The sequence below is a fragment of the Mastomys coucha genome, unplaced genomic scaffold, assembly GCF_008632895.1.
Source record: "Mastomys coucha isolate ucsf_1 unplaced genomic scaffold, UCSF_Mcou_1 pScaffold20, whole genome shotgun sequence".
Taxonomy (NCBI): Eukaryota; Metazoa; Chordata; class Mammalia; order Rodentia; family Muridae; genus Mastomys; species Mastomys coucha.
In genome coordinates this window covers 29,610,655-29,632,057 of record NW_022196903.1, presented here as the reverse complement: position 1 = coordinate 29,632,057, position 21,403 = coordinate 29,610,655, and the positions used below count along the sequence as shown (strand labels likewise).

The 21,403-nt window shown below is 40.3% G+C and overlaps 1 protein-coding gene across 6 annotated transcripts in view; it reads right to left on the bottom strand.

Annotated features, from left to right (window-relative positions):
- Positions 1-21,403, bottom strand: part of Cald1 (caldesmon 1) — a 175,144-nt gene that overhangs the window by 142,791 nt on the left and 10,950 nt on the right. The window contains exon 2 of one of the 6 annotated variants that reach the window (XM_031381492.1): positions 19,735-19,863. The exons of the other annotated variants lie outside the window; for them this stretch is intronic. The gene's annotated coding sequence lies outside the window, so the exon portion shown is untranslated. The remainder of the gene's footprint in view (positions 1-19,734; positions 19,864-21,403) is intronic. 6 annotated transcript variants of the gene reach the window in all.

The window sequence follows — 21,403 nt, the reverse complement described above, 5'->3', positions numbered from 1 at the left end:
CTGCAGAAGCCCGGGTCAGGCTTTGCCTTATAACAGTGAGAAGCTAACTGATACGCTTTTACACTGTTCGCACTTAAATGCCTCCATCCAAAATATTTCTATCCTCTTTTGTGTTTAGCTCATTTTCAAGGTCTAGCCCAAACTCCGTCAACTCCAATAAGTCCCACGGCTGCCCTTTAATAGACCGTACCTTCTACCACTCAATGACATACTCTCTTTTTCTCCTCTCTTCTCCTCCTCCCCCTTTCCCTCCTCCTCCTCCTTCTTACCATTTTATGTATGAACATTTATCTCCACTCAGACTCAAACTTTCAGTTACTGTCTTTTCTTTGCTCTACAATCTCTTAGGCCACTTCAACATGACCCCACCCAAAAAAAAATTAAGAAAGTAAATAAATATTATTCTTAAAAAAAAAACAGTATTTAACATATAAAACTTAAACGTTTTATGTAAATCTCAGGTGACAGCCACATCAAATTCCCAAACTTGGTCATCTTATTCTGTTCAAAAGGTCTCAAGTTGACGGTAATTGGAACAGTATTCTCTTACAAGGTATTGTCTCTAACTAAATGTACCTAAGAGTTAACAATGATCATGAGCAGTTGTTGCCTCAGGTGGAAGGGAAGAAGCAGGAAATACTTTGACCTCCAGTATGCTCCCAGGGTAATAGTTCACCAGAGTTCTGAACACACAGTGAGAGGTAAAGCTTGCATGTAATCCCTGGTCTCTCCAAGTTGGGTGAGCAGTGAGGTATGCCAAGCTCTGAAGGTTTAGACACTACATTCACCACTCCTTGCCAGTCAGAAAGACAAATGACTGGGTTGAGGCCATTGGTGAGAGTCAAGAGTTCAGGAAGAACAGGTGGAGTGACTTATGCCTATAATCTTAGAACTTGGGATGTAGAGGCAGGAGAATCGGGAATTCAGTAATTCAATATTCCCATGTGTGATCCTCTAAGCTTCTTTGTTTCTTAAGCTCTGTGGTGTTATCTTCCAACACACCTTGCTGCCCACTCTCCTTTCACAACTGACATCCCACAATTTACCACTATGAATGCAATGTTGTATGTAGTAACGGGCAGGCAGTTGAACTCAACTGGAAGAAAGCAGACACGTATGTACATCGACTGCTTTTACTTAACCTCCATTACTACTGATGTTAGGCTACCTGGCAGCCTTATTCTGTTGTCGAAATCCAAACTTGCTCTGTTCTCTTAAAACTTCCCAATGATCCAGGTCCTTTCCTTCCCAGATAATGAATGTCTTTCCCCTTTCACCTAGAAAACGGAGACCGTCGCCTCCTCATTCTGCACACTCTCTCAACTGAATCCTAACAGTTTGCCTCCTTTGTTCCCTCTCCTCTCTGAAGTCACCTCTTCCCCTTGAGCTCTAGGATTCCCCTCTGGCCGCCCCAAGGCCATGGGTCTTGCATCCCCCATCTCTCTTTAATATTGTGAATTCATCTCTCTCTCCACTGGATTATTCCCGTCATCATATGGGCAGGTCAAAATCTCATCTTAAATTAAGAAGAGATCTTCATCAGGGCCACGGGACTTCTAGCTGCTTTTGCAAGCTCCCACCCTCTCAGCAGAAGCTCTCAAAGGATTGTGCTTACTGTCTCAATGTCTTCCCAGATGATCATCTCTGCATGCCAAGCCGTGCTCAGGCCTTTTCTTCCACTATCTCATTTGTTCATATTTCTGCTTGATTGAACTCAGTGATCAATTCTTACCTCTTGTTCTACCTAACCTACTAGTCTGTTATACTATTCACTTCCTCCTTTGGGCATTTTTTTTTTCACATAGCTTCTGTCATGGCCTCCTGATTCTCTTCCTATCTAGAGTGGCCATTCTTGGTTTCTTTTGCTAGTTTCTAGTCTTTACACTGATGAACCTTAAAAAATGGCCCTGAGATGGGACTCATTCACCATACCCATTGCCTTGAACCTATTTTGTCCTTGGCATCAAGTAGCATTCAGATACTGATGACTCTTAAATAGGTATCTTTACCACCCCCCCCCCCAATGCCTGGTTAATGAACACAATCAGATGTCTACATGTCTCATCAAATATAGTGTTTAAAACTAAACTAGCTACACATTGTCCATCTTGCCCTATTTTTAATTTAGTTTGGTTAAATGAAACTAGTTAAGTTTAGCTAAATGAAACTTTATTCTTCCATTCTATTAGACCAAAACCCTTAAGCTCGTTTTTGACACTTTCCAGTGGTGTGCTGGTAAATTATGTAACAAACAGTAAGTTCTCAACTCTGGTGGGAGAGGGGGGAGGAAGAAAGGCCAGACTCCCCCATGTAAATACTCCCACCATGCACCATGAGCTCCTCGGCAGTCCTAGAGAGCAACAGCATATTGATTGTCAGCTGAATCTTAGCCCTGCATTTTATTCATCCCGTGTCATGTCAACTGCAAGAGAATTCGTTATGAGAACTGGGTCTGGATTTGTCCCACTCTGTGGAAAGACACAGCAGGCCAGATTGCTGGCGATAACCCTAAGAGTCGGAGAAGGGAGGATGGCATAGTGCTCCTCAGGAACACAGCCCCATGGTACTCTAGGTTGCAGTTTGGGCTCAGAAAAATACCTAATTACAAATACTTTCCCAGTGCTTAAAAGTTTTCCCAAAGCTCTAAATCCTAGAGGAAGATGGAGTGTTCCCAGGCCAGACTAAAACCTTTTAACCTTAAGTCTCTTAAACATAAATATGTTGCCAAGAGGCTGAGTGGATATTTAAATCATCCACTTCCTGTTTCGGTGCTATCTCTCTCTGTTTTGGAGAGGGACCAAAAATGCATCATTCCTTCTGGCCCCGCTTTCTTCATTTAAAAAGGATTTATACTGCAGGGGTTTTGACTTCAAGAAAAGAAAGAAAGAAAATGTCACATATTTTAGATGTCAGATTCTGAATATTTTCGCCTTTTCAAACAAAAAACCACACTTCTCTGTTACCAGTGGGTAAAGGAAATCGGATCTAGAATATATCGCAAAGACTCTCAGAATGATGAGCATAAGCTGCTCAGAAACATCTAACTAACCTGTTTAGGAACCATCCAGAGTAGTGTGAGCTCTCTCTCTCTCTCTCTCTCTCTCTCTCTCTCTCTCTCTCTCTCTCTCTCTCTCTCTCTCTCTCTCTCTCTCCCTCTCTCTCTCTCTTTCTGTCTCTGGAGACAGGGTTTCTCTGTGTAGCCCTGGCTGTCCTGGAACTCACTCTGTTGTCCAGGCTGGCCTCGAACTCAGAAATCTGTCTGCCTCTGCCTCCCAAGTGCTGGGATTAAAGGCATGAGCCACCACTGCCCAGCCTGAGTAGATTCTTACTAGACCCCCTGTAAACAGTTTAAATGTAGTTTACCACCATGTAGGTGTTACTAACATGCTGCCATTAGCAGTCTGCTCTCTTTAAATGTGGTAAAAGCATGAGAACCAGCTTTGTGAGTTTTTTTTTTTTTTTTTCTTCTTCAAGAAAACAAATGAGTAAGTAGAAGACTGCATGATGCAGACCGGGCAGAGTTGAGTGAGTTGAAAGTCCAGCCATGGTAAACACTGCTGAGGAGCTATGGCACTGGAGGGATTTTTCAACGTTTTCTACCTGTGACCTCTCTTCACTCCAGAAATTTTACACAATCCTTGGCATTTACTTATATAAAATTGCTATCTAACTCAAACATTCATGGATAATAAATCATAAAGAAATATTTATTAAAGTGAGACTAATTTGAGGCATACCTATAATTTTACTTTTTATTAACAATCAAAGAAAATTTGCATATGAATGAAATAGAAATGCTTGTTACTCTTTACATAAAGAATTAAATTCTGGCTGAATACCTGCTGATACAAGAGATGGGCATCTTTCAATTCTTTCAAAGTTGATCGCTACTCTCATTTTGCAATAGTCAGTGTTGAAAATGGCACTTCACATCAATACACAGAACAAAGGGGCATTAATGTGTTGAGGGAGATTTCAGAAACTTGGAAAATTTGTCCTAATTTCAAGCCAAAATCCATCAGATGATTTTTTATGAAAATCAAGACAGAAACTTAATATAATCCATAGATACACTAATTTGATAATCACACACTGAGGAACAGAGGTGGGGAAATATTGAAAGGCTTTGTTTCCTGCCATTGAACCGGTATGCTTTTGTGTATGAACACCACAGTTCATAGCTTGTAATAGTCTGGAATCTGAGCTGAGGTGTTTCAGGCTGCATTCACAGTTACGGCATGAGGTGAAGGCATGCGTAGTTATTTAGAGTTTAGAGACTGTAGTGAAGGTGTACGATGCTACACTGCTGAGTGTTGCCAGGAAGACTTAGATTCTTTGCATGTTTGATTTGGAAATTTTTTTTGTTATTGTACGTTGAGAAATCTTTTAAAATTGCCAATGTGGGTGACTTCTACACTTAATTATGATCCCCATATGACATTGAAACTCACAGTTTAAGAAGCTATGCTCAGACAATCCCAAATAACTGTTTCTACTAATCTGTGTTATCCATCTTTGTAGTTTGGAAAAAAAAAAAAAAAAAAAACCAAACCAACTGATTCTGATTGCTCTCCTGGCCTTGCTCCCCAGTTCATTGTTCTCCAACAAGACTGAGTATCACACAGTGTTATTCTAATGTCAGTGAACATGTTTGACTTCAGCCCTGACTGAAGTCACATGACTTGCACTTGGCACTGCTGAGCATACTGTGTTCCATGTTGTACTTGACACGGGAATAGAAAGTGGGTTATACACAAATACCAGTTTTCAAAAAAAAAAAAAAAAACTACTTTCTGGTAAGGTAGAGAGAAGAGAAGAGTAAACCTTATCCGTAGGAAAAGCAGTAACAAGGTGTAGTAGCCTTTGAATTAAATTATAACCAGATTTTTCTCAATCAGTCGAGGTTGGTTCAAAAGCATCCAAGCCCAAGAAAACCTTCATGGACAGCGTTTGTGGATTGATGTGTGCTTGGGAAAACTTGTGGGCAACCTGGGTGGTTAGTCATTCCTCCACAGCCCAGGAGCTGCCAAGAAGCCTGCCCATACACAACTCACTCTTGTGCTGTCAGCAAAAAGGCAGTAGGGAGGCATTCTTAGACGGCAAAGAAAGGTAGAATGAAGGCCCAAGCCGAGCGCATCTGAAAGCTTCCGGCTTCACGAAACCCTCAGCATTTCAAAAACTACATTACCTTTCCATGACTGTAACCAATACCCCTAACGATCAAGTTACAAAGAGTAAAAGTTCATTCGGGCTCACAGTTTTAGGAATTTCTTTCCCTAATTGATCCCTTTGTTTGGGTCTGCGGTTGGTGTACTGGGGCCAGAGTACAAAGTGGAACAAGACGACTCATTGGCTGGCCAGGAAGTGCAAGACAACGGCAGAAGGAAGGTCTGCTTTCCAGCAGCTCTTTCAAGAGCTTACCACCCATGACCCGTAGGCTTCGATCTAAGCTCTACCTTTTAAAGAAGCTCCAGCACCCCCAAGTAGCAACCAGACTACAGGCTTTGGGAGACCCTTAATAACACTGGCATGCACTTTGTGGCTGTAAGAAGAGACACCATCACCCACTATGGGGTGGTACTCACCAGGGCAATGGTGAGAAGCTGACTCAGAGAGCAGCTGTTATCCTGGGATAATGAAAACATAGGCTATCATGACAAGTATTCTTGTAAATAACTCGTAGTATAATTATAATCAAGTGGAAAGCTACCTTATCAGGCCTACCCTGGCAGTTCAAAGGGGTGTCAGAAACCAGGAGAATTTGGAAAATACTGATTAAGATAGCTTGGACTTGGACAATTTGCTTTCTGCAACTATTGACTTATCTCAGACAGATAGGATTTAGGTCCAACCAATTGAGTTGATTGGACAGTTACCAGCAGCTAGTCATAATATGTTCACCCCTAGTAAGCGTTTATGATGCTAAAGTTTATCCTACCTTAGAGAATAATATTAATCAATTTAAACACCTTTATAAAAATTCAATATCTACTAAGTGTCTTGCTGACCTTCCTATTTCTGTAAGCCATCCAAGATTCCTTTTATACATTTATAGCCTCTGGTTTTCTAAACATTGTCAAAAGAAGGAGGAAAAAAAAATAACAACTTAAAACTCAAGGGTGTTCTTGTGGAATTTGGCTCCCATGGCCCCTTTCTGTCTGTATAGTTTAATTTTTTTTCTAGCAATGAGAATAAGTTCTCATCACCTCTGCAACACAAAGCTCTGAGCTGGCACAGAGCCTCTGGTGCTTGGGAGTCAGCGGCCCAGTGTTGCTATCTGAGTGGCTCCAAAGTTGATCTGTGGGAATTGTAATCTCATTTTCTTTGTTTTCCAATGAGACTGCCCTAAAGTTCGCTTTTCATGCTAGAAAATAAAATGTGACAGACAAGACCCAAACTGACATGTCAAAATAGAGACAACAATGAACATACATTTTGTTCTAGACAGAATTCTCCTAGGAAAGCCATGAGTTGAAGGCAACCCAGCTTGAAATGGAAAAAGAAGAAAGAAAAAAGAATAAAACAAACTCAGAAGAAGGAATTAATGCGTATTGAGCCTCAGTAGGCACAGGGCTAAGATTTTTTTTTTTTTTTAACATTACTTCATTTAATATTGCTCTCCCCCTATGTTCTACAAAGGAGGGAAAGGACCCTCTATCAGCCTGGGCTCTCAAGGGCCTTCCACACTGCATAAACATTCTCTCCTGGACTCTTGTCTCGAGCTGCAAATATTTAGAGGACTTTACTGAGGAATTTTGAAGGCACAAGGAAGAATGCTACCATTCAAGAGCCCGTGAGCAAGTTGTGGGTAGGCTACTCATGTGTCTAGTAGTATAGTGAGTACCTCCCAGGAAATATATTTGTAATTTTAGCTTGAATTTTGGGGGTAGGGAGGAACCCAAAATCCTCATAGGTTTTAATTTGTACTTTCTATCCTCAGTAAATATAATTTTCCTCTTTAAGTTATAGTAGTTCTAAAAATTATTCAATTCACATTATAAAGTCTTAAGCTATATTTTATCTTTAAGATAGGGATTCCCTTCTATAGCTTAGGCTTGTCACAGATTCATAATCTACCTCTCTGCCTTCCCAGAGCTAAGATTACAGGGGTGTATCTGCAGCTCTAAATCTTCATTTTTTGTTTCTGTTTTGTTTTTTAATCACCCATAGTCAGAGTTAGTCTTTGTATTATAACTAAGATAGTTGGAACTTTATTTATAAATACTTCAGTGTAGACAGTGTAATCTATGCATGTGTGCAGAATTAACTCTAGTCTAATCCTAGGAAGTGTTGTTAGTAGATGAACAACCCCAATCAGGAATATACACTCTAGAAAACTATAGACTGATCCATACCTAAAGGTCTATAGTTGGCTTGATAGATGTAGAAACTTTTCTCTAAGTAAATGAATGAGTATTGAACTTAATGTGATTGGCTAGAAAATTTGGTTCGGGCCTTCTCATCCTGGTGCTTATGGGGTCTGAGGATCTGACAAACTCATCATGGGCATGTGTTGTAGATCTGAGATTTCAATTAAAGCCTGTGTCTATTTAATGAAAGACTGGGCCTGGCTAGAACAGTAAGTTGTGAGCATTATTAGAATATAGTACTGTGCAACAGTACGGTGATCCTTCTGCATGAAGTGCTTACCAGATCACTTACAAGGACAGAGTAGAGAATGTACCACACAGGTCACAGAACAGGCCTTGTGGCTGTTTTTGTGCCTCCTTGCTAATAAATATTTGTATATGTGGCAGAATGTTAAAGTCTGAGACTTGCTTGTGTTTTAACTTATCAAATGGTATTGAGGTGAAGTATAGGACCTACATTTAAAAATTGGAGATTATTGGTACCCACCATAAGGAACTTAAGAAGTATATTCAGGAAAGTTAGCTTGGGTCATCCTATAACAGGCAATTGTTTTAAGTATTAACAGGTCTTCTCCTCCTCCTCCTCTTCCTCTTCCTTTGTTCCTTCCTCCCCATCTTTCCCCCCTCCTTCTTCCCCTACCCTTCTCTCACCCACCCTTACCCACCAACAACTTCTCAATAATTCTAGAGAAAGAGAAGCAGAACATGGGAAACAAGATTGGTGAATGAAAGAAATGTCAAAATGAGATTAGAGAATGAACAAAATAGGGTGAAATAGTCACCAGAATAACAGAAAAAAATTTTCATAAAGCTTAAAGTTAGATTTTTGTAGAACGGATATGCTCAGGAAGAGTTCATCAGGATGATGAGTTTCCATGGTACTAGTGAACGTAAAACTGAAATTAAAAAATGGAAGAAATGTCTACTCCTTAAGTGTGAAGAAAATTTTTATTGTAGATATGAGGGAGAAAGCAGGCACAGAGAAGAGTGTGAGCTGAACATAGCATGCAGTCTAAACTGGACTGAGATGAGAGGGGGAAGGAGAGAGCAAGATAGGAGCCATGGACAAAATGGCTGAGTTCTATAGGGATCGGGATTGAGGGAGAGAATGCTGACAGCCAGGCCCAGGGAGGGAGGGGTGTACAGAAGGGGGTGGGGTGAGGGATGCTGGGAGGAGCCCAGTGAGACTTGGCTCAGGTCTGAGAGCTAACAACTAGGCCATATTATTATAAAGTTTTGAAATACTGAAGTTAAAAGGAAGGGAAGGAAAAGAGGAAAAATCAGGCACCAAACAAATACTAAGTAATCAAGATGATGTCAGATCAACACTGGGACTGGGAGCTAGTGAAAAAATACAAGTAATGTCTGGAGAATTTGTAGGGGTTGTCTATACAGTATAGAATTCCATGCCCAGCCAAATAGTTATTTAAGTATGTAGTATAAATAAATATAGATTTATAGAGATAGACAAAAATATAGACATATCCAATGCACAGCAAGTACATTGCAAAAAAGCACAGAGTTTTTTTATTATTTAGACCTACAAGGTAACTAAATGCAGGATAAAACCATGGTAACCATGTCTCCATTTGGTATCTGTCTCCTTTACTTTAGGCTCAATTCCTACTGATGCGTGTGTAGACACATTGATCACACCAGGAGTTTCTGTCTATAAACTGTTGAGACCCCACTCATTTCATTTTCCTTTAAGGCTATAGGCACAAAGGTCAGAGTAACTGATGAATCTATCAGCTTTTATAGCTCCTGTTCCAACCCCCTACAAAATGTATCTATTCACTGTCCTAAGCCTGAAATCACCTTGGAATCTGAGACACAGCAGGCCACCCACGATGAGGTCTCTCCCAAGCAGAAGCAATCATCTCATGGTAACTGGATTGTCCCCTCAAGCAATAAGGACTTTTTCAGGCCATCTTGCAGAACCAGAACTGAGATAATGATCAACCAGACCACACCCTAACCAAAACTATTTAATTCGGTTTATGTCTTGCCCCTTGCCCCAGTTCCTCCTAAAGCTCAAGTCAATACCTTGAGGATGTGCTGAGATGCTTAATCTCATCTCTACTGTGTAAAATAAAATCCTTTCCTGTCTTTTAACCATTATTTCCACACGCTTTCTTTGGGAGTCAGTGGTCACCCTTGCCACATTTGCATCCCCCAACACTGGCCTAGAATTCTACTACATTAGGACAATTAAGTTCTTAAAAATATTCTCTTCACTGAACACTTAGTTGGGAATCTTCTGGGTGATCTTCTCCATCAAAATGGTGTATAAAGAAAGAGGGAGAGTGGGGACCAGGAAATGGAGGGTTCATATTTCCACCCACATATGAAGGAAATTCCTTTCACTCTTAGAAAGGAAATTCCTAAGATGATTGAGAAGTGAAGGCTTAGAATGGCAAGCTGTGCAACAATCCTAGAAAATTTTAAGAAGTTTTCAGAAAAGATACCTTTGGAAAGATAATCACTGAGAAGTTTCTCAATGTGTTTATCTGTAATAATAATAATGATAATAATAATAATTCCCCAACAGGTACTCTTGGGGAATTAGTAATAACAAAACCTAATCTTGTAAGAGAAGTGGAGCAATTATGAAATTGTGGGTGAGGTAAGAGGGAAGTAGTAATAAAAATAACTAAAAGTAATCAGATGCAGTCATCGAGGAGAAATGGTCACGTGTTAGGATAATGTCTGAAGGATGAAGAAGGTGGTGTGTAGAATGGGGAGACCATATGAAAGACCTAAATCCTTATATCAAAAATAATAACAATGTACACAAGGTCAGCCTGGAATGTCTCACTCACAAAGCTACAGGCCATCAAGACCCTATGATTTCAGCCTAGGAACAGACAACAGACCGGGACCTCAGAAGTCAGAGCATACCTATATAAGAGGCAGTACATTTCAACAGAAGAGCCTACACAGTTCCTCCAGAAAGCTTGTCTCACAGTCAATTGTCCTGGGACAGTTGGGTAAGCTAATGGGAAAATTAGGTTCAGTGGCTACTTGGTACTATGTGGAAATATTCATCTTCTCCAGGATACAGAGCTAAATATAAAAACACCAAAATAATAAGACTTCTTAGAAAACAGGAGACTTTTTGCCTCCTGGGTATGTACAGATGTTTTCCAAAGAGAAAAGTCTTTCTGGTCACAACATTTAATAACGAATTGAGGTTTATGAAAACATAAAGCTTTGGCTTATCAAAAGACAATATTGAAGCAATGGTAGGTGAATTACTGTCTTGAAGAAAATGTGCATGGCATATAATGTTGACTTACAGCCAAAGGTATAATGAACTCCCTCAAAATAGCTCTGATTAAAATTAAGCCAGGTATGATGGTATCTACCTGTAATGCCAACATGGACAAGCTGAGGCAGAAGGATTGCTGTGAGTTCAAGGCCAGATAAAGGCTTCATAGTAGGCCTGAGATCAGCCTGGGCTACAGGGTAGAACCCTATCTAAACAAACAGCAAAAACAACAACAAAGTTCCATTTAAAAATTCTGCCAATAACTCGATTAGCATCACCTTCTTAAAGTCAGTCAGAGCACAATACTATGGCATGCTCACCCATGCACACGTATCATGCAAGCACACACATAATGGCAGTATTAAATTTTAAAATTGATAATTTGTCATTAGACATATGCAAAATGAAACCACAAGAGAAAACCATTAGAATGGTTTAAATATAAAAGACTAAATACTCAAAACACCATAAAAAACCTAGGCCCGTTGGATAGTTACTTATTGCTTGTAAGAGTTAAAAATAACATGAACTTATTTTGGCAATTTCTTACAAGATTAGATATCTATATAATCTTAAACACAAAAATTTCACTTATAAGTTTTTACTCAAGGTAAATAAAAAATGTATGTTTGTGCACACACACACACACACCTCACACAAATAAAAATACTTAAATGTTCCAGTATTTTTATTTACATTATCCCAATCTGAAAACTTAAGCAAACCTTAACAGGACAATGAAAAATAGATTATACACATTACTTTTTCTTCAGCTAAGAAAGGAAACTCAATGTACACACAACAATGTGGGTAGATTATAAAATCACTGGGTGAAGTAGACTATGCCAAAGTCATGCATAGTTTAATTTTATTTATATGAATTTTAAGAATAGATATATTTAATTGATGACAAGAACAACCTGAACAATGATATAGAAAGAAATAGGTAAATAGTAAGAGACTACGGTATTCTAATAACCTTAATCGTGTGTGTGTGTGTGTGTGTGTGTGTGTTTCAATTTATTTAGAATAAGACCCCATAAGTGGAATTTCTGGGTCTAAAGTTAGGTATAAGTTTGCCTTTGTGAAACATTATCAAATTGTTCTCCTAAGTGAGTGTGTCATTTTTAACTTTTGCAAGGAAAGCAATTGGGATTTTCTAATACAACATAAATATAGTACACTTAAATTCTGAATATTATTTCATATAAAAATTTTATTTTCCAGGTGTGTGGATTCATATAATGCCATTTAATCAATACACATACAATGGTTCTACTCAAGATTATATTATTCAGTGACATCATGGCCATATTAGCTTGTTTAATTATGTTCTAAGATATTCACACAATGACAAAATTAGCCAATGTCACATTTTTTTAGAACATACCCCCTAAATGATACTTTTCCCCAAGTAATACTTGATAGTTTCAATGGAAACAACAACAAAATCCCACCAAAAACTACTAAAGAGAAAACAAAATTTTACTGGTAGAGAAGAGAGTAACTACCATGGCAGGCAACTTCCTTTGAATAATAATACTTGTTAAAAGAAAATAAAATGTCTTCAGTTCCAAGCAAAGCATTTTATATCTATATAAACAAATATTTAAGTATACACACTAAATAAAAACAAAAATTTCCATTTTTCTGAAGCTCAAATAATTTACTGCCCCAGATTGTGTTTTAAAGAATTTTGAAAGAATAAAATAAGAACATGTCTGCAGGGGTTGGGGATTTAGCTTAACAGAAGAGCATTTGCCCAGCAAGTGAAAAGCCCTGGGTTTGGTACGCAGCTCTGAGATCGGGGTGGAACCTGTGCCCAGAAAAGATGAATGGCATGCTAGAAGTAAAGACAAACTGTGTACATCTACAAAGATGTATTGGCTATTTTAGGTATGTAAGTAGGTAGATGGATGGATGAATTGATGGATAGATGGATGGATGGATAGATGGATGGATGGATGGATGGATGGGTGGGTGGGTGGGTGGGTGGGTGGATGGATGGATCGATGGATGGATGGATGGATGGATTGACTGATAGATAGATATGCCAGCAACTACCCTCTTGGATTTAAAAAACAAAGCATAAATATTAATAAACAATGATAGCTTATAGATGAGTAGGACAGATTTAAAAGTTGGTAAAATCTGTGCTTTGTCATATTTTCTTGTTAAATTTTAAAACAGAAACAAAGCCAGATATGGTGATACATATCTGTCATTCTAACAGGAGTATGAGGTAGGAGAATCTTACATTTGAAGCTGGGCTGAGATGTACAGCAAGTTCCAGCCCAGCCCTGCCCAGCCCAGCCAGGAACTATTTAGTAAAACTATTTCTCTAAATAAATGGGCATTTGAAGAAAAATAGGAATGGAATGTTCACACTTCAAACAATTAAAGAGGGTAAATAAAAACAAGGAAAGGAAAATCCAAGGGATCAAAGAATATCCATAGAAAAGAAAAACTAAAATATTGGAAATAAAACTAAATTACTTTATATCAAAATTGTTTAAAATTTAAACAAACTGTGGTAGCCCACACTTATGCAGAGGCAGATGGATTTCTGAGTTCAAGGCCAGCCTGGCCTATAGAATGAGATCCAGGACAGTCAGGGCTATACAGAGAAACTCTGTCTTGAAAAACAAAAGGCAAAACAAATAATTTGAAGTATTAGATGAATACCTCAATACCATTTTCTTTAGATGTTGATGGAGAAAAAAATTAAAGTTAACAGGAGTAGACTTGAATACTAGTTAAATCAGAGTTGAAAGGGTTTAAACAAATTATAAATCATCAAGCAAAAGTGTTCTTTTTTGTTTATTGTAAAATCTAGTTTTAAAAACAGCAAGTTTTTTTAAAAAGCCAACACATTTGTGTTAACTCATTTACTGATATAATATTTATTAATCAGCAACACCTTTACTTTGTCCAGAATTTGAAAATTCTCTTTTTGTGTGTAATTATAGAAAGGCTGTACCATAGGGTCATCCTCCTCCTCTTCCTCCACCTCTGCCCAATTCTGTCCATCCAAAGAACTTTTCTCATCATTAGTGTGCCTCAGTTCTTATGTTCTGGTTTTTGTGTTGTTTGGGTTTGATATTATTGCTGTTGTTGTTGTTATTATTATTATTATTATTATTATTATTATTATTATCATTATTGCCCTCAGTCCTTTCCTATCAAATATCAAGAGACTTCACAAATATTTACAAGGTATCTCTTGTTTTTCTTAATGAAGAAAGACATACATAAGTGCAATGTCTACCTAATCCCCAGCTTGTCCCCTCTGTACACAAACTGGAAGAGCCTGGCTGGATCATGGCTGTAATATTCTTTACTAATCTTTCATACATATTGAATGGTACACTTTTTCACATTGACTCTAGGTGAATCAAGGTCTCTTTATATAGCAGAATGCCAGCCCGAATGGCACATGTTTGCTTTATCAACCTCTGTAAAGCCGAGTGGTAATTTATATTGATTACATAAGAAGAAACTCCATCCCTGGTACAACATGTTCTTTCAGCTGCAGAACCACACCTGTAGAAATGCTAACTCACATCTGGTTCCATAAATCTGTTCTTTCTGATTCTCGGGGGAGATATTTTTATGTAAACTATATAGCTACATGTGGAACAGAAAAGGCCAAAACAGATGTGCCAAACCCAGTAACCATTCCCACCCTAGGCCTGAGCTCTTATTTTCCTTCCCTGACTCTGATGGCCTCCTGTTTGAGAGTTGACTCAATCCTCCTGGTAGGAAAGGTGCCTCTCACTGGCTTTACTAAGGCTGAACTAGCCATTTCAGCATCCTGTTACTATAAGATTTAAGAAAGGGTTCTTAGTTAAGAATATTGTTTGACTTACTGATGTGTAGCTCTCTGTTCCTCCCCCTCCCCCCAGCAGTTAAGGTGTGGATACAAAGACACATTTCTTCATCTTAGTTTAGGTTCGTCTTTATTCAGGCACCTACACAGATTAGGTTCCATCTCTACACAGTATCCATTCAAGTATTGCAAATGAAGTAACCGATCCCTTGAAGGTACCTCACTTAGCTTTTTCTCCTACTTCCACAAGTGATCTGTCAGTGAAAGCAAAGATTAAACAAGCAACCTTGAAGCAAAGTACAAAGTGAGATTATGTTGGAGACTAGAAACACTGAACCAAACAACTTCAGAGTTAAGAGGGACCACATCTAGTTTAAGCCCTCTGCTATAAGGGCAAACATCACAGGAAGACAAGTCATCCACCAATGCCACCAACTAGCTCAAAGGTATAAACAGGATTCCATGGATTGTTTCTGTTGTTAATTCACAGTCCAAAAATAATTTGAAAGATCAACATATGGATGGCTAACTTTGAAGTACTTTCTAGAAAGCAAGCATTTCTATGGCTTATTTGTTAACAGTAGGTACGTTTTTTTTTTTTTTTTTTTAATGAAGCCTTGATTTCAAGATGTGAGGGAACATGGATGCCCCACCCTCACTCCTATCACTCCCTCTTCCTTCTTTACCACCACCTCCTCTTCTTTATTTCTTCTGTTAGTGTCCAACATTTCACAAGTAACCATATGAAGCCATACAAACATTAAGAGTGAAACTTAAACAGCTCAGCCATGTATACCTTTCATGCCGATGTTTTGGTCTCCATCTGTGAGGGGAAGAGGGTGATGCAGGGGTATGCATGTGGTCCTGGGATGGCTAGCCTCAGTTATGGAAAGAGTACTAGTGTCTCGCATCAGGATGGAGCAGACAGAGGAATCTGCTGGTGGTCTCAAGGTAACCAAAGACCAGAGGAGACCTAGGGCATTTCAGGTAGAAATTCCTCAAGAAAATGGCTTGTGCAGCAAGCAACTGTTCAAGAAAGGGGTTGTCTTGTGTGACTTTCACTTGTGTATTAGAGTTCTAGCAATAGCTTCACAGTGTAAATGTTTAAAATTTCCCATAAAAAAATTGATTCAAGGGCTTGAGAAATAAAAGACACTGAATAAAAACTAAGATCCACATAAAGTATGGTGTTTCATTAATAATACTGTCATAATATCATTTCACTATTTGTTATAAATATAGCATACTAAAGTTAACAATGGATGGAATTTAGTGTTCTGTAATATTCTTGCAACTGCAAACCTAAATGTATTTCAAAATAAAATTTTATTTAAAGAATAATAAAAGACCCACCCATATGATTGCTTATGCAAGCTTAACCCCAAACACATTCACTCTTTTCCAACATGCTTGTGTTCCATGCTTTTAGAGTATGTTAAAACTTGAATGTATTCAGCTATAAGATATTAAAATCACAGTGTCTGCCAAGCATGAGAATAATTCACATATGTGATCTCATGGGTCAGAACTTCAAATGGAGATGAAAGACATATTAACAAAACTGAGTGTGACAAGACTCTGAAGATCTTATAGCTGTGTTCACTGTGTACACTGGACTCATACAAAGCTTTAAAAAGAAGACGCGCACTGATGTTTGTGTTAGAGTAACATCTCGAATCCGATGCTAACCTGTCTTAGATGTCCCTTTGCAGCAGGTGATCGCTAATACTGTCTTTATTTTTTACACATGCGTGTGTTTGCAATGTCCATGCACCCTTTCCCTTGTGTGTAAGCACACTGTTGGTCTGGTGCCCAATCGCAGATGTACAAACTGTACATAGAAGCCTGAAGGCAACATCTAAGGTCTTCCTTGAGCCTGAAGCTTGCTGATTCCTGCTAGTATGGCTTGCCAGTTTGCCCCAGAGATCCCAAGCTCCCCATCCTGAGCACTGGAATTCCTGGCAAAAGGTGCAGGGCGCAGCTGCCTTGCATTTATGTGGGTACTGGGGATGCAAACTCTGATCTTTACCCTCACATGGCAAGTGCCTTATCCACCGAGCGGCCTCTCTGGCCCACACCTTTACCACTGATTGTTAAAGACAAGAGTAAAACCAGAACCCTAATGTTGTGTATGCATTGAATTATGTGCTTTGAATCAGCATATGGTAGGCTGTAAACACATGCAAGTCACATACCAACTAAAAAAACGTAGGTATATAAAGGAAATGATCTAACATAATATCAGCAGTGACAGTGTAACCCTCTGTGTTCCCTAGTTCTCTGTTCTAAACATGAATTGTATCTTTTACACACTTTTTAACAGGTAGAAAGAAGAGAAGCCTGATCCTGGAGGAGGCCCCCAGACAAGGGAGTCTGCTGAAGCTGTCACGTGTGGGATGGCTGCTGGAAACCTCAGATGTGTAATTTCAGTCTAAACTGAATTCTATTTGACTTACTCCCACCGTCCAAGCCAACTGGGATCTTCAGATTACAAAGGGAAAAGGAAACCATGTCTGGGCTTGAAGACACCTTACTACATGGAGTCTATTTCTGTGGAAGCTCTTTGCTCCTTATGTGAGCATCACAGGGAAGAGTTAGGCTAAAGAAAGTTTACAGAGTCAGGCACAGAGAGGCCATTGGAGTCACACAGCTGTGGTGACGAGGAAGGTCCTTACCCAGTAGACCACTACCTAGAACCTGAGCCTACTACAAAAATGTGAGCCCAGGCTTCGAAAACTTGACCTTGACCAGGGACACCTTGAAAAGGAATTATCAGGGTGTAACCACTCCCAGTGGCAAGAATAACTGCTGCATTTTTAACAGCATGAGGAAAAGCCAAAATATGGAGAGACATGGACGTTTAATGAAATGGAAAAAATAATAATAAAACAACCGCCAAACTCCTACACTCCTCACTTCCTATTTATACAAACACAGATGGGCAAGCAGTTCCAGGCCAGCTGATCCTAACTATGTCGTCAATCCGCAGGCTGATGGACAGACATTTCCATCCCACCATCTCCATAGCTGCATACCATCCCTGGGAGGTATGGGGGAAAGCTTTGCATCGCCGATCTCCATAAGAGGATATTTGTAAACAACATGACTACAGCAAAGGTGGCCCAACGGCTACAGGACATTTGCGACCATAGCCTCAATGGGAGAAGAAATAGAAACCAGGAGGAGAGGACGCTGGGGAGGAGCGGGAAGGAGTTGGGGAGGAAAGCGACAATATCGGTAGAACTCATTTCCTTCCTAAATTACCTTAGCTTACTGCCTCCTTCATTTATTAATTTTAAGGATGCTTGATAAAAGAAGGGGAGGAGGAAGAAGTTTTATTGGTTAAAATCTCCACGTAAGTATCTAACAGGTGAGAATGGCTCCCTGCAGCTGACATGGTTCTGGACCATCGAGTACTTCAGACAGCTACCGACTGATTTTCTGTAATTTTCAAAGGGATCATATTCTTGCTTTTCCTCTTCTAGCTACAGAGGAGCTTAGGGTGTCCTTGGGCAACCCAAAGTCTAACATCTATCTCGACCACGGAAATGATTTTTCAGAACAACCTAGAAGTTGCCCATGTCTGCTCACAAGTGGAGTCCCATTTGAAGAGCTAGGCAGATGGTTTAGGTAGTGAACTGTTTTCTGTGTAAGCATGAGGAGTTGAATTTGGATGCCTGATAGCTGTGTAAGGTGTCAAGCACAGCACCCCATTCCTGTAAGGTCAGCACTGGGCCGGCAGAGACAGGTAGATCACTACTAGAACTCATAACATAGTCAAATCAGAGTACTCCATGCTCAGTACGGGGACTGTTAGAAAAAATGTGGAGAGCAACTGAGGAAGGTAGAAGCTATTGACCTCTGGCCTACACACCACACACACCACACACACACCACACACACACCACACACACCACACACACACACACACACACACACACACACACACACTTAGAGACTTAAGTAAATGTTTATTCTATATTTTTGCCTTAAAAGTTTATTTCTACCTATGTTAAACCTACAGCAGTCATTGCATGCACAATTTTAAAAGCATAATCAATGCAGACCACCAAGCCATGTATGAAGATAATACAGTTAGCTTTGACTATAATTTAATTTTTCCTTTTAGGGCATATATCTTTATCATTTTCAACTCTAGTACACACATATGTACACCCACAGAAAGCATGTCCTGTGAGAGCCAAGATGCATATACACAATAACTGTACATGACAGCTAGAGGCACTTTTGCGGTGCAGGGACTGCTCTAACCCCTGAGGAGTGAGAGAGGTGCTGAGACAGTGTACAGACCAGCTGTGGGTCATGGGAGACTCTAAGCAACTTGTAATGTTTGACTCAAAAGCAAAAAAAAAAAAAGAAAGAAAGAAAGAGAGAAAGAAAGAAAGAAAGAAAAGAAAAGCCAAGACAAAGTTACATTAAACAAACAAAACCAAAAAGTTGTACCACACAGCGGGGTGCAGGAGCCAGTAAAGGGCGCAAAGAGAGAGATGAGGGAGTGGGTGGGAAGTCAATGTCCAAGTTCTTAGAATGGAAATGTAAAAAACTCAGAATAGAAGTACTTTTAACGCACAGAAACAGTGAGCACTCACTGAGGAGAGGGGTTTAGGGAGGAGAGAACCTAAACTCTAAAGAGGATGACCCTCCCTCCCAATGTGCCTGGGCACTCCCAGCCTGAGACCGCTCTTCTAGGGAAGCTATTAATAGCTCTTCCTGTCCCCCAGTATGGACGATAATTGGCACAGCCACCTCCTCGATAGTTCTGGTCTGAGCCAGAGGACTGATGGAAAGGATTGAAACTGGGACACACAGGGAGAAGGAAGGGGAAGAGATGCACAATGCAGCAGGAAATAAACCGGAAAAGGAGACAGGACACAAGCTATGAGCTGTGGCAGAGCAAATGCAGATAAAGCGAAAGGGGCCATGGACAGCAGAGCGTGCAACCATTTACCCTTTAAGCTTGACTAGAGAAGAGACAGAAGAAACGAAGACTCAAAATGATTCATAACACAAATATGTGTAGGCGCCTAATATTTTTCCCTGTATTGACACGGTTACTGGCCGAGATCAGCCTTTGTAAATTTGACTGAAAATGGCCATCGGCTCCTTCTAGCCATTGCAGACGCCCACACAGCCCCTGTGGTGGCTGTCTCCCAGGCTGCTCCACGGTAGCGTACCTCTCCCTCAGACCCGGCCTTGGCTCAGCCTTCCCACCAGCCCCTCCCCCACTCCTGATGGCCGCATACCAGACTGTCTGCGCTGTGGTTTCCCAGCCTTCCACAGATAGGCCACAGCGAGCGAAGCTGTGCCTCAGTGCGTCATTTCAGAGACCTCTTTTGACTTTTCACCAGATCAGAATTCCATATTGTGAAAGGCTGAAAGTAAATATCAAGGACAAGTTCAAAAGGTCAAGCGACTTCTAGCAAGGCTGTGCCCCAGACAGAATCCAGTCAGCAGTGGGGGTCTTCGGCAACTGGCCTTTCAGAACACAAGCCGCATGGGTTTCTACCCCGATTTTCAATTAGGGCATATTCTGGGTTTAATTCATCTGTTAGGGCTCGAACCCCTTCATCTCAAACTTTTTGGGCCTTTACAGAAACTATCAAGTTAAAGAGAGGTCCTAAGCATGGACTCCAGCACAGTCAGCTTTCTAAGAAAGGGGATGGAGACACAGGCGCACACAGAGACAATGCCACAGGAACATGGACAGGACTATCTAGTTGTGAGGGAACAGTTAGATCACAGCCTTCCTTGTAGAAGGAACCAATCCTAGGGAGGGCCTGGCCTTGGACCTTCTAACCTAGAACTGTGACAGAATTGGCTTTTGTTTGTAGTGCCCTGTTAAGGTAGGTCAGAGATGGATACCCAGGTATAATCTGGCCAAAGATGTATGTTAGGAGTTGAAGGGACTGTTTAATCTGCCCCCCAACTTTCTCTGAGGAGACTATGTGTTATCTTAGAATTATCTGGGAAGGTGGGCATTCTTTGCAGCAAGATTAGACCAGCTGATCTTGAACGGATTCATTTTTATCGTTTGTGCCTCAGTTTCTCCAATGAAATTGGCTACTAGACTTGCATTCTTAAGTTTTCATTGTGATTGATTATAAAGTTGAAGAGCGATGGCACAAATGTGCTGAGTTGGGGGGTAGCTGGCAAGGAAAGGGAACCCCTGTTTCAATTGGGCAGAGGCAGAGCCCTCAACAATTCACCCGGTTCTCACAGTCAGCTCTGTCTTTTTAAACATCTAAATTTGACACAAAGGAACACCAGAAACAACAGCTACAATATTTGTCCAAGTCACTGAATCCTTCAGTACTTAATTCCACTATGTTTCTTTCCCCCTTGGTCCGGCAGAGAATCCATTTGCTGACATCTCTGGGCTCCCAAGGAGAGAACCCTCACACTCATTTCTGCAGTCCACTTGTTGCTTCTTCCTATTTGCTACAGGCCAGATTCTCATCCTGTCTGCCTCTAAGCAGAGCTACTGACTTGAGTCAGTAGTGTAAGGAATGGCGTTTAGCTCTGCTTCCTTATATGGCAGGGAGTGACAGTGTGCTTGTCTGTCTAGCTGGACTGCAGGATGGCTCAAGGACAAGGCCTAATGATTGGTTATGGAAACCTTGTGCTCTGGCTTCCTTCAGTTTCCCAGGCACACAGAACAGACAGCCATAGGGTTGGACTCAGGGCGTGGCACCGACTCCTGCTCTGCCATTTGCCATTTATGTCACTTGGGGCTAGCTATTTCATTTACTTTGCTGTTCTCAGATGGCCTCTGCTGAAAAAGCACTGACATACAGAGAGCCAGTAGGGTAAGGAAGCCGATGGATTGAATCATTTATTTCTGCAACCGTCCTAGACCTATAAGGCTTCAAGTTAACCAGCAGCCTGGTCTCTCTCTCTCTCTCTCTCTCTCTC